Raw genomic sequence first — 13577 nt, 5'->3', positions numbered from 1 at the left:
GTTCTGGGTCTCTCACTTGAGAGATCCCATATTACCTTCTTATTCACCATTTTGAGGCCCCTTACCTCTCCTTTGTAGATCCATGGCTCCAGGACCCCTTGTTCGCCAGCCTTCTACGTAGAGACCTTCACCATGGTTTAAGCATTTGCCGCCTGCTCCGATGTGCTGGTGCCGGGATGAGTCGCAACCTCATCTACCAGCATCTTCTCCCACGTTTCACTTTCGGTGGCCGTCTTAGGATTAAATGGCCTCAGGACCACCGAGCTGAATCTATAATTCAGTCGGAAACTCGCTCTCCTGACGAATTTATACGATTCGTCATCGATGCAGAGATTGAGCCTCTACCTTGAATCCTCGACCTTGCTGGTGACTACTCGCCGGGCGGAAATGCTAAGGCGCTCGTTCTGATTTTGAATGAGCCCGAGAGCAAACTCATATGGCTTACCTGCGCACCTGGGGAGGAACACCGTCATGCTATGCATGGACGGTATGTCTTCCCCCTTTTTTGCGCAGAGGACGGGGCCCTTCCAGCCTTCCATCTTGGGAGCGATCTCCCTTAGCCAGTTGGCAGACCTCTCGTCCTTGCAGTCCACCTGCAACATGCCTCCTTTAAAGTATACTCCATGGAATGAGGCTTTATATCCAGACCCCCTGAATATCTCTTCCCTTGGGGTGGAGTGGTTGCCTCCGGTCCCCTGTACATTGCTGCCTCTCTGCCGCTTGATGTTCGGCGGCTCCTGTGGCGTTAGCTGACCACTCTTGCGCTTCGCGGCTTCGGTGGACGAAGGGCTGCCCTTTTGCAACCCCGCCTTGCGGCCTAAGTTGTGTTAACCGGGCGTTGGCTTCGATTTCTGCTGCTCTTTTTACTGCTAGACGCGCTATTGCCACCCTTCCGCTTCTGCGAGGCAGGGGAGGCAATGTCTACTCTCACCCTGTTACGCGCCAACTTTTCGGCTTCCGGACTCCCATTTGGTGGTAGAGGGGTAGTCTGCCTCCCTCTTCCGCTTCCGTTTGCGAGCCCCCCCGGTAGATGCCCGTTCTGAGTCGCTCGCGTCCGAGCAGGTATATATATATATATATATAACTAAATGATCTGGATGAAGAGACGAGTTGAGATCCGGGTGACTGTTTGTCCGTCCGTCCATCAGTCCGACTGTGTAAGCTTTAACTTGAGTAAAAATTGAGTTATCTCGATGAAACTTAGTATACATGTTTCTGGGCGCCGTAAAACGGTTGGTATTGCTGTTGAACGTAATCAGACCACTGCCACGCCCACAAAACGCCATTAAGCGAAAATCAATAAATTGCCATAACTAAGCTCTACAAAAAGATACAAGACCGTTATTTGGTATACAGGATCACATTAAGAAGGGGCATCTGCAGTTTAAAATTTTTCTTTTTAAGTGGGCGTGGTTCAGCCCTGTAATAAGTTTAATATTCGAATTTCCCAAACCTCTAAAGCTATAATAAGTAAATTCACATAGGACAAATATTTTTAGCACCTCTACCGACAGTGTGAAAATGGGTGAAATCGGGTAATAGCTCCGCCCAGTCCCCAAATAACGGTTTTGATTAAAACTACTCATTAAATAAACCAGTCAGACACATTGCATTTTACACATAGGATGGTACAATTAAGCTTGATAAGAGCCAAAAGAAATATTGGACAAGGAGCGTGATACCGCCCACCTTTAACTGAAAACCGATATCTCACGACCTGCTTGACCGATTTAAATTAAATTCGGTACGTAAAATTCCACTTACATTCCCAAAAAAAGGGTCAAAAAGAGCGAAATTATATTACAACCAAGCCTATTTCACATATGTAAAAATTTTAAAATCGATCATCATCTCACTTTCTAGTATGCAAATAAAGCAATAATTAATGTATGGGGACAAGACTTTGCACGAATAATGCTTTTAAAGTATACCAAAGCTGTTCAAGAATTTATGTACCGAATATGTGGATCCCAGTATATATTATTGACTTTTTTCGAAAATATCGGTCAATATGTCAGATATATAATATAATTGAAATTAGGAAAGCCTCCTTTCCTTATAATAGCAAGCCTGTATGTCCAAAATGTGTCGGGCCAATATATTCCTTAGCCCCATATACATATACCTTTAAAACATAATGGCAAGCCCTTGTTTTTATAATAATGTCAAATTATTTGCCATATCATTAAATTGTATGTGTTTTATTTCTTCTTAAAAGTCACATATCTAAATATACACCCTTTAGAATTTTTTATTTTAACTAAGCTCCTATTTTAAATTTTTTGTTGAAAGTTTTAACTTTTCAGGATAGTTTTGTTTTTAGTTTTAGTGCGTAAAAACTTGCTATCCCCAGCAAATACATACAATATATACAAACAGTAGTCATATAACACAATCACGTGACAGATACCCTGCCAGTTATCAAAATAGGTACATTTCAACGGGCATATCTGTAGTCTAATTAATGAAATCCGCACGACAGACTACCAACTAAACATTAATTAATTACAACTTTGGGTAAATACAGTGCTACCTTTCTTTCATTTCGAAATACCATATCATTTGCAGCCAACAGGGAACTCCCCATATTAAATTCCCAGTAGGAAAAATGGATATTATTTAAAAATTTCGTTTCAAGGTGGTCAACTGTAAAAAATATCTACATAAAGATATTAGTAGAATAAATATAACTAAAATATTGCGAAACTTTAGTCAATTCCTTTTGTAATTTCATATATTGGCATTTATTTTTAAGAAAGCAAACAAACAAATTATTCATTTATTTTATTTCGTGAATGATTGACAGTTAGTACCCCTAAGTCATTAGACTTGATTTGCAGCGGAGCAGTCGCCTAGGCTACGGATTCATGGAACTAGGTAGAAACTTATAACTTCATATTGATTTAAAAAATAATGTATATTCGGCATGTGAACATCACTTCGTACTTCACATTATGGTATATTTGAATGATAAGGGCAAAAATGGTCATTTTGGAGTTTAAGTATTTGATTTTTGAATGTGTGCGAGTGGGTGCGCTTGTGAGTGTGTGCGTGGGATATCTTTCCCGAGTAAAGTACGGACAGAATTCATGCTATATGAAATTTACTACTCGTTTTTGCATGAGTTCGTATTAACTGTGTAGGTATGTAAATATGTTTGCTCACAAATGACAATGACTTGGCCACTCTTACAAGCTAAGCTAAACTGACAGTTAGGCTGCTAACATTGCTGGCATTTCAATAGTCTGCATTGTAGTTCGCAGTCATCGTTTTTAGTTGTTTTTTACGTACGTGATCACAATATTATCTCTTCATCAGCATATTCAACTAAGTGGTGGCGTCCTAACGCCTCACTAATTCATAGCATTTGTACATTTGTAACTAAGGATATGAGAATATACTTGTGGATGTGCAGTCTAAATGATTTCTTACCTCCAATACGTTCCTGCGAATACGTCAGGTTCGTTAAACACGACCGTTTGATGAAAATTGAGGGCGGTCTGATAAGTACTTAAGTGAATTTACTACCGTGTAACACATTCTCGCAATATCTGTGGTTTAAAAAAATTAGGAAACGAAATAACGGTCAGTGATTCTTGGTTTGGAGGGACGCTGAGATGCTGTAAACGTTTTTCTTGAGCATGCGAAAACTGTCGGTGCCGGAAAGATGCCATATTTGCTCCCTGCGGACAACAAACGAAGCAGTGTGTGATGCTGTTTAAGCGCAATCCAAAAGAGTTGTTTCATAACTGTCGACGATACATGAAGACTAAGGAACCGTCAAAAAAGTGGGCTTTACGCGGGTATTCTGCTTCGTAGAAGAGGAAGACTATACTTTCGGTAAGAAAGATGATGACTAGCGTTTTCCTGGACTCACAATGTGTAATGTACGTCGACTAACCAAAGAGGAAGAAGTAAAAATTTTTTAAAATATTAACTTTTTTATTGCAGGCTAAGAATTTATCGGACCGCCATTATTAACACTATGTACGTGTGAGCAAATAAGTTCGTTCAACCATTTTATAAAGAATTGTTCGTTCCAATATATACTCGTATGAACATATGTAAATACAAAAAAATACGTTCGTGTGATATGTTCACAACTGCGTTTACAATCGTATTTTCCATAAGTCGTGTGAGCACAAGTAGTATATAAATTATCACTTCGTGTTCTCTGTTAATTTGACTTGTCTTTTCTCTCACTTAGTTGAGCTCACGTCTCTACATATTTATTTGCAATCACATGCAAACATTCATGTATACTCTACATCTATTTGTTAGTACATTTCCCATATGTCCATGTAACTTTGCTTCGTCAACATTTACCCTTGGCATGTTCGTTAACGAGTTACCTACCAGCAATGAGATGTGATGCTAACTAAAATGAGCTTTCATTTAATTTTACCGACCCCACACAAACTCTTCTACTCCGTAATTAAAATTAACTGAGGATCTCACGATATCGTACTGGTTAGTTTATCCCGCTCTGGTTTATCTGAAACATTAAAATGTTGAACATGCTCAATCGAGAACACGATTTTGGGTGATTTTCCGCAGCTGAGTAACCCATAGAAAATGTTTGAGTTGGCTCTAAACTTTGGAATTTTTCTTTGTGCAGGTGTCACAAAATATCTATTGGTATACATAGTACGAGTATATGCACACCCAGTAGCATAGATTAGAAATTATAAAATTGGAATTAGGTACTTAACTCTACCCCCACCCATCAGAAGCAAAATGTTACAAGTAGTTCTTTTACATAAGGCTTACATACCATAGATCCATTATGAGACTAACCGGATGTATGCAAATAGTTCGTTAAGGTCCCACCTAACGGAATTTTGTCAGTCTCTTAAGAGTTTAAAACAAACACTATAAAACAGCTCAGATAACTTTTTATACCCTGAACAGGGTATATTAAGTTTACCACGAAGTTTGTATCATCCAGAAGGAAACGTCGGAGACCTTATAAAATATATATATAAATGATCAGCATGATGAGCTGAGTTGATTTAGCCATGTCCGTCTATCTGTATATATACAAACTAGTTCCTCAATTTTTAAGCTATCAATCTGATATTTTGCACCTGTCCTTTCTCACAAAGAAGCCGCTCATTTGTCGGAACGACCGATCTCGGCCCACTATATCATATAGCTGCCATACAAACTGAACAATCGGAATCTAGTGCTTGTATGGGAAACTCTTTCATTTGACGAGGTATCTTCACGAAATTAGACACGAGTTCTTGCTTAAGGCAACAAATTATTCTCCGCAGAAATTGGTCAGATCAGATCACTATATCATATAGCTGCCATACAAATTAAACGTTCGGAATCAAGTTCATGTAAGGGGCCTTTGTATTTGTGAAGGGTATTATAGCTTCGGTGCAACCAAAGTTATTGTTTTTTCTTGTTTATTACTATGATTAAACTCTTGATTTGGACCTGTACTGGCATTATTTCGACAGGATGAATGCAGCAATCGACCTAAAGCGGCCAATTTTGACTAATAGCAGAGGAACCGTCTTCATCATCAAGACATCACCAGGCCACACACATTGATAGTGACTTGCCAGAAGCTTAAAATTAGATCATTATGACAATGCTAAATGAAACCTTTAATCCAAAAACAATGGATATTTCTACTAGACCTAAGACTTCCTCATTTCCGTGGCGCCGAAATGTACGATTTTTTTTGCAAAATTATTATTCAGAATTGTCGTTTAAAAAATCGAAAGTCCATTTAAAGTGCAAACATGTCTAATCGTGGCCAATTTGCTATGTCAAAGATTTATCTTTCTATTCAAATAATTCCAAGTGCTTAGAGATATTGTCTATAATTAATAAAATATGACATGGAGAAAGAAATATATAAAATATATAAACGGAGTAAATATAAATGTTTGTTTGATTGTTGGAGTCGAGTAATTGAAATATAAGACTAGAACCTCAAAAATTGGTTAGAGAGACCATATGAAAACGATTTTATATTATTTCCAAACTAGTTCACCAATTTGGACAGCAAGTAAAAGTACTAACTCTTCCATAGTCCTGCATATGTATATATACGTACACGTGTATACGGCTATATTCGTCTATTAAACATAACTATGGATAACTCATAGCCCCACCTTACCTATCGCTTCCCATTTATCTGCACGTCAGCTCTCATTCCCATCACAAATATTTGCATCTAATGAACGCCTAATGAGTGTCAACTTTTTTTGTTGCTCTTGCTTCCTTGGGATTTCGTAGATATTCTGATTAGTGGTGCAGTTTTAGTATTTTTATCGCTAAGCACTAATTGGCGTCAAAATTTGTGGTAGCACGAATTTCAGATATAAAATGGCAAACAAAAAGCGATAAGTTCATATATAGCATAAAAGTATGTCTGTTTGTATGTATGTAATTAATGCTACTTTTTAGTGTTGATAAACAACTGTTGGCAAACTAGTTGGTTTTGACTTTTCCGCTCATTAATAAGTGACCAAACTTTTAGCAGCAGTAAATTTATAAATCTCATGTGTGTATTTACACACACATATGTACTAAAAGTAATATGCTTTACAAATACGAAGTGAAACGATTTAGATTTGTATATCAGTAATGTATTTGTCAGCCACGCCCATATGAAAGCCGTTGGGTAAGATGCAACGAGCAATGCAGTATTACAGTTAACCGGATTTCGTTATCACAGCTTGGGAAATATTTTATCCACTTTGTCTCATTAAGGTTGATAAAGACTATCAATAGCTTCATCTGTTTTTACAGGTTGTGTAGGCAGCCTTATAAGATCAAGAAACTTTGAACTGGCTGACTCACAAAAACAATGTGACACTGATATTATTGGGAGAATATGAAAGAAAATAACAATACAAATATTTTATAAAACAAAAACAAGAAAAAACGTTAATCATAATTATACCCTCCTTCTTCTTCACTTTTTCAAGTTGTATAACAGGTCCGATGTGAACAAATTATTCGGAAATGACAGTGCCTTAGATAATAAATCACGCCAAATTTCGGGAAGATATCTCCTCAAACGAAAAATTGTTCCTTGCAAGCACTTGATTCCGATTGTTCAGTTTGCATAGCACCTATATGGTATAGCGGTCTGATATCGGCGGTTCCGATAAAGCTTCTTCGCGAGAAAAACATGCTTTTGAAGCACTTCAAACTAAGAATTATTTGTATACTCTTGCAACATATTGCTTCAGAGTATAATAGTTTTGTTCAAATAACGGTTATTTGTATCACCTAAAAATAATCGATTTAGATATAGGGCTATATATGTAGGTATATATATAGTAAATGATTAGAGTGATGAGACGATGAGTCTGTCCGCCCGTGCAAGCGATTGAGGAAAATTGAAATATAATATTTTATTGAAACTTGGTACACGTGTTCCTTGGCAAAAAGAGTGAGGACGAGTTCGTAGATGAGCGTAATCGGACACTCGTAAAACTTATAAATTGCCATAACTAAGCCGCACATTAAATTACAAAACCGTAGTTTATTACAACGAATCGCAATAATGAGAAGCACCTGTTAGAAAAGTTTTTAAAAGTAGGCGTGGCCCCGCCCCATAACAGACTTAATGTATATACCTTCCAAGCTATTCAAGCTATATCACCCAAATTTGCACAGGATATATCATTTTAACACCTTTGGCGATGGCGCGAAAATAGGTGAAATCGGATGACAGCTTCGTTAAAAGCTAATGAAAGTGCGATAAATCAATAACGAAATGAGTCAGAGATATTTACTTTTACATCCGAGATGACACAAGGGGTCTTTATAAGAGGCTGTATTAAAATTGGACATAGGCGTGTTTCTTCCAAACTTGGTACACAAGATTATCTTATCATTCCCAGTTACAGTGCGAAAATGCGGCGATGTCGGACAGTAACCACACCTACTTCTTATATAACACAACTTTAAATTCCATCTGATATGTGGACCCCCGAGCCTCTTTTTGCCGTAAATATCGGTCAATTTGTGGAAAATATAATTGAAATTCGGGGAAAATGTTTTTCGATAATAATATACCCTTGTGTCAAAAATGGGTTGAATCGGATTAATATAAAGATTTTCGAACTTATAGCTGACATTATAACTCATATATCGGCAATGTGTTAGTTATGTAAATGAAATTGAGAAAGCGTGTTTGTCTAACAACAGTGTAGCATTGTGCCTAAAATGAATAAAATCGGACGAAAACTTGCCTTAGCCCCCACATAACTGATATTCACGATTTTGAAACGTCCGGCTGACTTTACTTCATATATACATAAGTTTATATTTACCTATAAGTATATACATATATATTTAAATTCAATGCCACTTTTTGTTGTAATTTTATAACTCAAAAACTGTCTAAAGCAAATATTTAGGCCTTATTTGGACTATTTAGCAGATGGTTTATGTTAAGTTTGGTTTAAGTTTTTACAAAATTGGTAGAGCGGTTCTTCATTCATCACATTTTTTGGAACAAATGAATTCAATAAATGGCGGATCATTTTGTTAATGCGGATTTTGCTGTCAAATTGAACCATTTTTTAGTGTTGAATGCACCAGCATGTTGTTATGTCATTCATGTGGTCATTTCATTTTGGACGTGCTTCGATTTAAGATTTGTCAGCAATAATTATTACTTTGTGTTTATATTTTTAAACATATTGTTGAGTGCATTCATACAAACGGTGAGTCGTGATGGTTCAAATCTACTATAGATGTGTGTGCGTGTACTTTTCTCACTTTTTAGCAAGCTGTTGTTGTTTCTTTACAGCGTCGATGTAAAAATTAATTATTTAATGACATTTTTTTGACGCATGCAGTCATATAAATATATTTCCATACATTTACGCACATGTATAAATACTGATACACCACAATGTACTTGTATATGATACACCACAATGTACTTGTATATTACAATAATGCAGTAAGATTATATTCCTTGGATGCACCTGGTGGTACAGGCAAAACGTTCGTTATATCATTGATTTTAGCGACTATTCGATCGAAAGAGAAAATTGAATTCGCACTTTCATCTTCGGAAATTGCTGCTACACTATTAGAGGGTGGTCGAACCACACACTCTGTAATAAAATTGCCATTGAATTTACAGGTGATTAAAACTCTTAATTAAAATATATCGAGAAATTCTGCTATGGCAAAAGTTCTGCGATTAACATTAACTATTTTATGGGATAAGTGTACAATGGCGAATACAAAATCACCAGAAGCATTTAATCGAACAATGCCAGATTTACGTGGTAATAAACTGCTTTTTTGTGGTGCTTTGATATTACTGTCAGGGGATTTTGGTCAAACATTGCCTCGATCAACTCCTGCTGATGAAAAAAATGCTTGTTTGAAGTCATCTCTTCTTTGGAGAAATGTACAAAAACTTACACTGAACATTTATATGCGTATTCACTTACAAAATGATCCAGCTGACAATGAGTTTGCAAAACCATTGTTAGTAATTAGTGATAGCAAAATACAAATCGACAGTACCAACGGATTGATCGCTGTACGGAACAATTTTTGTACAATTGCGCAATCGATATATAATATTAATTGATTGAATTCGTTTATCCGATTATTAAAATATTATACAGAATTACAGAAATCATGAATGGTTGAGAGACCGCGGCATCTTAGCATCGAAGAACATTCATATCAATACCATTAATTTCCAAATTCCAGCAAAACTGACAGGTGTTGTCACGACGAATAAATCAATTAACAGTGTTATGAATCATGATTAGGCAATTAATTATCCAATCGAATTTTGAATTCTTCGATACTTTTTTTAATATAATTTTTTGCCAACACCTAAAGGTATTTCCCCGGCTTTGATCCTTGCAAGTTGCAAGAGTATGGAATCTTCGGTTACATCCAAACTTACCTCTTCCTTACCTGTTCATTTATTGGTTCACTTCTTTAAGGATGTGTTTGATTAAATTTGTTATTCAACAGTATGAACAGTGCGTATTTAACTGTTCTTCTGTAAGACAATGCCATTCAGTTTCAGTGGCACTGAAAAAAAATACGAACACACAAACATAATAAAGCGTTATTAAAACTTTTTTTTTGTTGCCCTGGATATCTTAGCAAGTTTTGCTGGCTCAGGTTATGAATTTATTAATGAAATTATTAAATGTGCTCTTGTTTTTGCACATTGCATATCATATATTTAAATCAATTATCGACTCATTAGTAGTAAGATTAATTTTGCCAGTCATGATTATGTAGGCTTGTGCGCCCCTTCATCGCACTTACAAACATCACATGATCACCACTCTCAGGCTCTTTACATAAAATTTTTTTTTATTTTGTAAAAACACCCCTTTGGGGAATTTATTTTATAGCAATCTAGTAAATTAATACTAATAAACTATTTGTTTCTGACTTAAATTTATACGGTTTTAAAATTACAAAATGCTTATCCTATGATATTCATTTCAGATGTTAAACTTATACATATGTATGTATTATAGTCACTATTTTAGTGAGACCTGAACAATGATTATTTTATTTTATAGTTCATTTTTTTTTTTTTTTTTTTTTTTACACAAGTTCGAAAGGTTTTACTCGCTTTAATCTTCTGGTAAGGCCATCATTATTAAGGAGCTGGAGAGCCTCAATGTTGATATGTTGTTGAAGTCGTTGTGCATGACTTTGAGCATACTTTTTGATGACGGTGTCAACAGTTTCTACATTCAGATCCGTATGCAAGTTGTCATTGCGAATGTACCAGGGTGCATTAACAATACCACGAAGTACTTTGTTTTGAAATCTTTGGATAATTAATCTGTTGCTTTGACTGGTACATCCCCAGAGTTGAATACCATAAGTCCAGATCGGTTTAAGGACTTGTTGATACAAGAGTAGCTTGTTGTATATTGACAAGGCAGAATATCTGCCTAATAGCCAGTACATTTTTCTGTACTTAAGTTTTAATTCTTCTCGTTTTTTTTTGACATGTGATTTCCACCTAAGTTTAGTATCAAGGGTCATACCAAGATATTTTGCTGTATTCTCATACGGAACTATTTTTTGGTTCATAAATATTGGTTTGTGCTGTATACGTTTATTGGTGAAATCGATATGCACTGATTTGGTTTCATTCAGCTTAATGCGCCAAGTAGTTGTCCAGCGTTGTACTTCTGCAATGGCTTTTTGTAATTTTTCTGTTGACTCAATATTATTGTCGCCAACGGCTAAAATTGCAGTATCATCAGCAAATGTAGCAACAATATTTTCGTTAAATGTTGGTAGGTCACTAGTATATAAGAGATAAAGAACTGGTCCCAATACACTACCTTGCGGAACTCCCGCTTGGATTTTTTTTAGGACAGAAAAAGCGTCCTCTTGTTTGATTCTGAAATAGCGTTCTGATATATATGATTTCAGAATTTTCGAGAATTGTGTTGGAAGTAACATTTTAAGTTTATAGTTCAATCCTGCATGCCAAACTTTATCGAAAGCTTGTGCTACATCAAGGAATATTGCTGAGCACACTTTTTTTTCTTCTAATGTTTTTTCTATTGTATCAGTTATTCGATGAACCTGATCAATTGTAGAGTGTTGATTCCGAAAACCAAATTGATGATTTGGAATAAGATTTTTCTCATCAATTATTGGTTTTAATCTTTTCATTAAAAGTTTTTCAAACAATTTGGACATAACCGGAAGCAGAGAAATTGGTCGGTATGATGTGGTTTCATGGGGTGGCTTTCCAGGTTTGGGTATCATAATAACTTCAGCCACTTTCCATAATGACGGTACATATTGTAGTCTGAATGATGCATTAATCAGATTGGTTATTTTAAGTAATGCTTTCCTTGGTAGTTCTCTAAGTATCTGGCCGGTGATCAGGTCGAAACCAGGAGCTTTTTTAGGGTTCATGGTATTTTTAATTTCTTTTTTGATTTCAGCTAGAGTGACCCGTGGTATTTCCATATTTTCTTGTGCAATAATGTTTGGTAACAGTGTAGTGTCATCCATCGTGTTGGGTTGAAAAAACGTTTCAAGGTGTTCAGCAAATCTGGATGCTTTCTCATAGTTATTTCTAGCCCAGCTACCATCAATGTTTTTAATTGGAGGGGTTTGCATAATTGGTCTTTTCAGTCTTTTTATAGACTTCCAAAGTGAATATTCAGTACTTGAGTCATTTGTAAGTTCACATAGAAACGCACTCATGGTATCATTCTTAAATTGTTTAATTTCGTTTCTCAATTGAGACGTTAAATTATTCAGTCTAGTTTTATCTAGTGGGACTCTGGATTGTTGCCATTTTTTCCTCGCTTTTCTTTTTTCAGAAAGTAGTTCCAATATTTCTTTAGGATAATTGTTACCTTTTGGTCTTAAACAAACTTCAGATGTATTTTGCCACGCTGAATACTGGATATCATTGGTCAGTTTTTCTACATCCAGATCTAACTGTTCTTCAGATTGTAATGGAACTGCTAATTCAATTCTTTGGTCAAGTAAAATTCTAAAGCTTTCCCAATCAGTCCATTTGTTAGTCAGATATGGGTTAGCTGGCTTCATTATAATGTTTTCACTTGAAGTTAGAACAATCGGCGAATGATCTGAATTTAAATCGAAAAGATCTTCTATTTTCATGTAATTGCTTGAAACATCTTTTATGATAAAGAAATCGATAAGATCAGGAACCTTGTTTGGGTCGGTAGGCCAGTATGTGGGTTTGCCCGTTGATAAGGTTTCACACCCATATATTTGAACCGCTTTTAATAACTCCCTTCCTTTAGTTGTGATGAGCCTCGATCCCCAGTGCGTGTGTTTAGCATTAAAATCACCACCAATGATGAATCGTTTTCCTATGTTTTTGAAGAACTCTTCATATCTATCACACTTAATATTGTGTTTCGGGGGGCTGTACAAGCTAACTACCGTAATGTTACCATTCTTTGTTTTAATGTTTATTGCCGTTGCTTGTATATCTTCCGCTTCCAGTTTCATTTGCTCATTATGGTTGAGATTTTCATTGATTATTACCGCACTTCCTCCCCTTGCTGCATTTTCTGGATGTATAGTGTGGTAGACTTTATATCCTTTAAATCTAATGAAAGATTGTTTAGTAAAGTGCGTTTCTGATATCAGGCACACGTCTAGTTTATTTATGTCCAGGATTGCCTGTACTTGTTGGTGATGGTTGAGCAACCCATTTGCATTCCATGACATAATTTTAATTGTTTTAGCCATCAAGACCTTCTTTTTTGATTAGGTGCAGTCTTTTTAGTACTGCCCTCAAGTTTATTAACCCTTTTATTGATTTTAGAAAAAGAGTCTTCTAGGTTGGTCATTTTATCAAGAATGAGTTAAAGGGTTTGGCTAATATCCCCTTTTTTGGTATCAATACCTTGCATTTCAGTACGTGATGCAGCTACAGAGGCATAGGTTGGTTTTTTTTGAACGTTGTCCGTTTTATTTTGAACGCTGGCAGCTTTATTTATTTCTGATGTATCTTTTACAATATTTTTTGGGATATGCTTGTTCAAATTGGGATTATCAATCTTTTTATTTTTGATTTTTTGCAGTTC

The sequence above is a fragment of the Bactrocera oleae genome, chromosome 2 (assembly GCF_042242935.1).
Source record: "Bactrocera oleae isolate idBacOlea1 chromosome 2, idBacOlea1, whole genome shotgun sequence".
Lineage (NCBI taxonomy): Eukaryota > Metazoa > Arthropoda > Insecta > Diptera > Tephritidae > Bactrocera > Bactrocera oleae.
The sequence above is the reverse complement of the archived record's forward strand: the minus strand, read 5'-3'. Positions refer to the sequence as shown.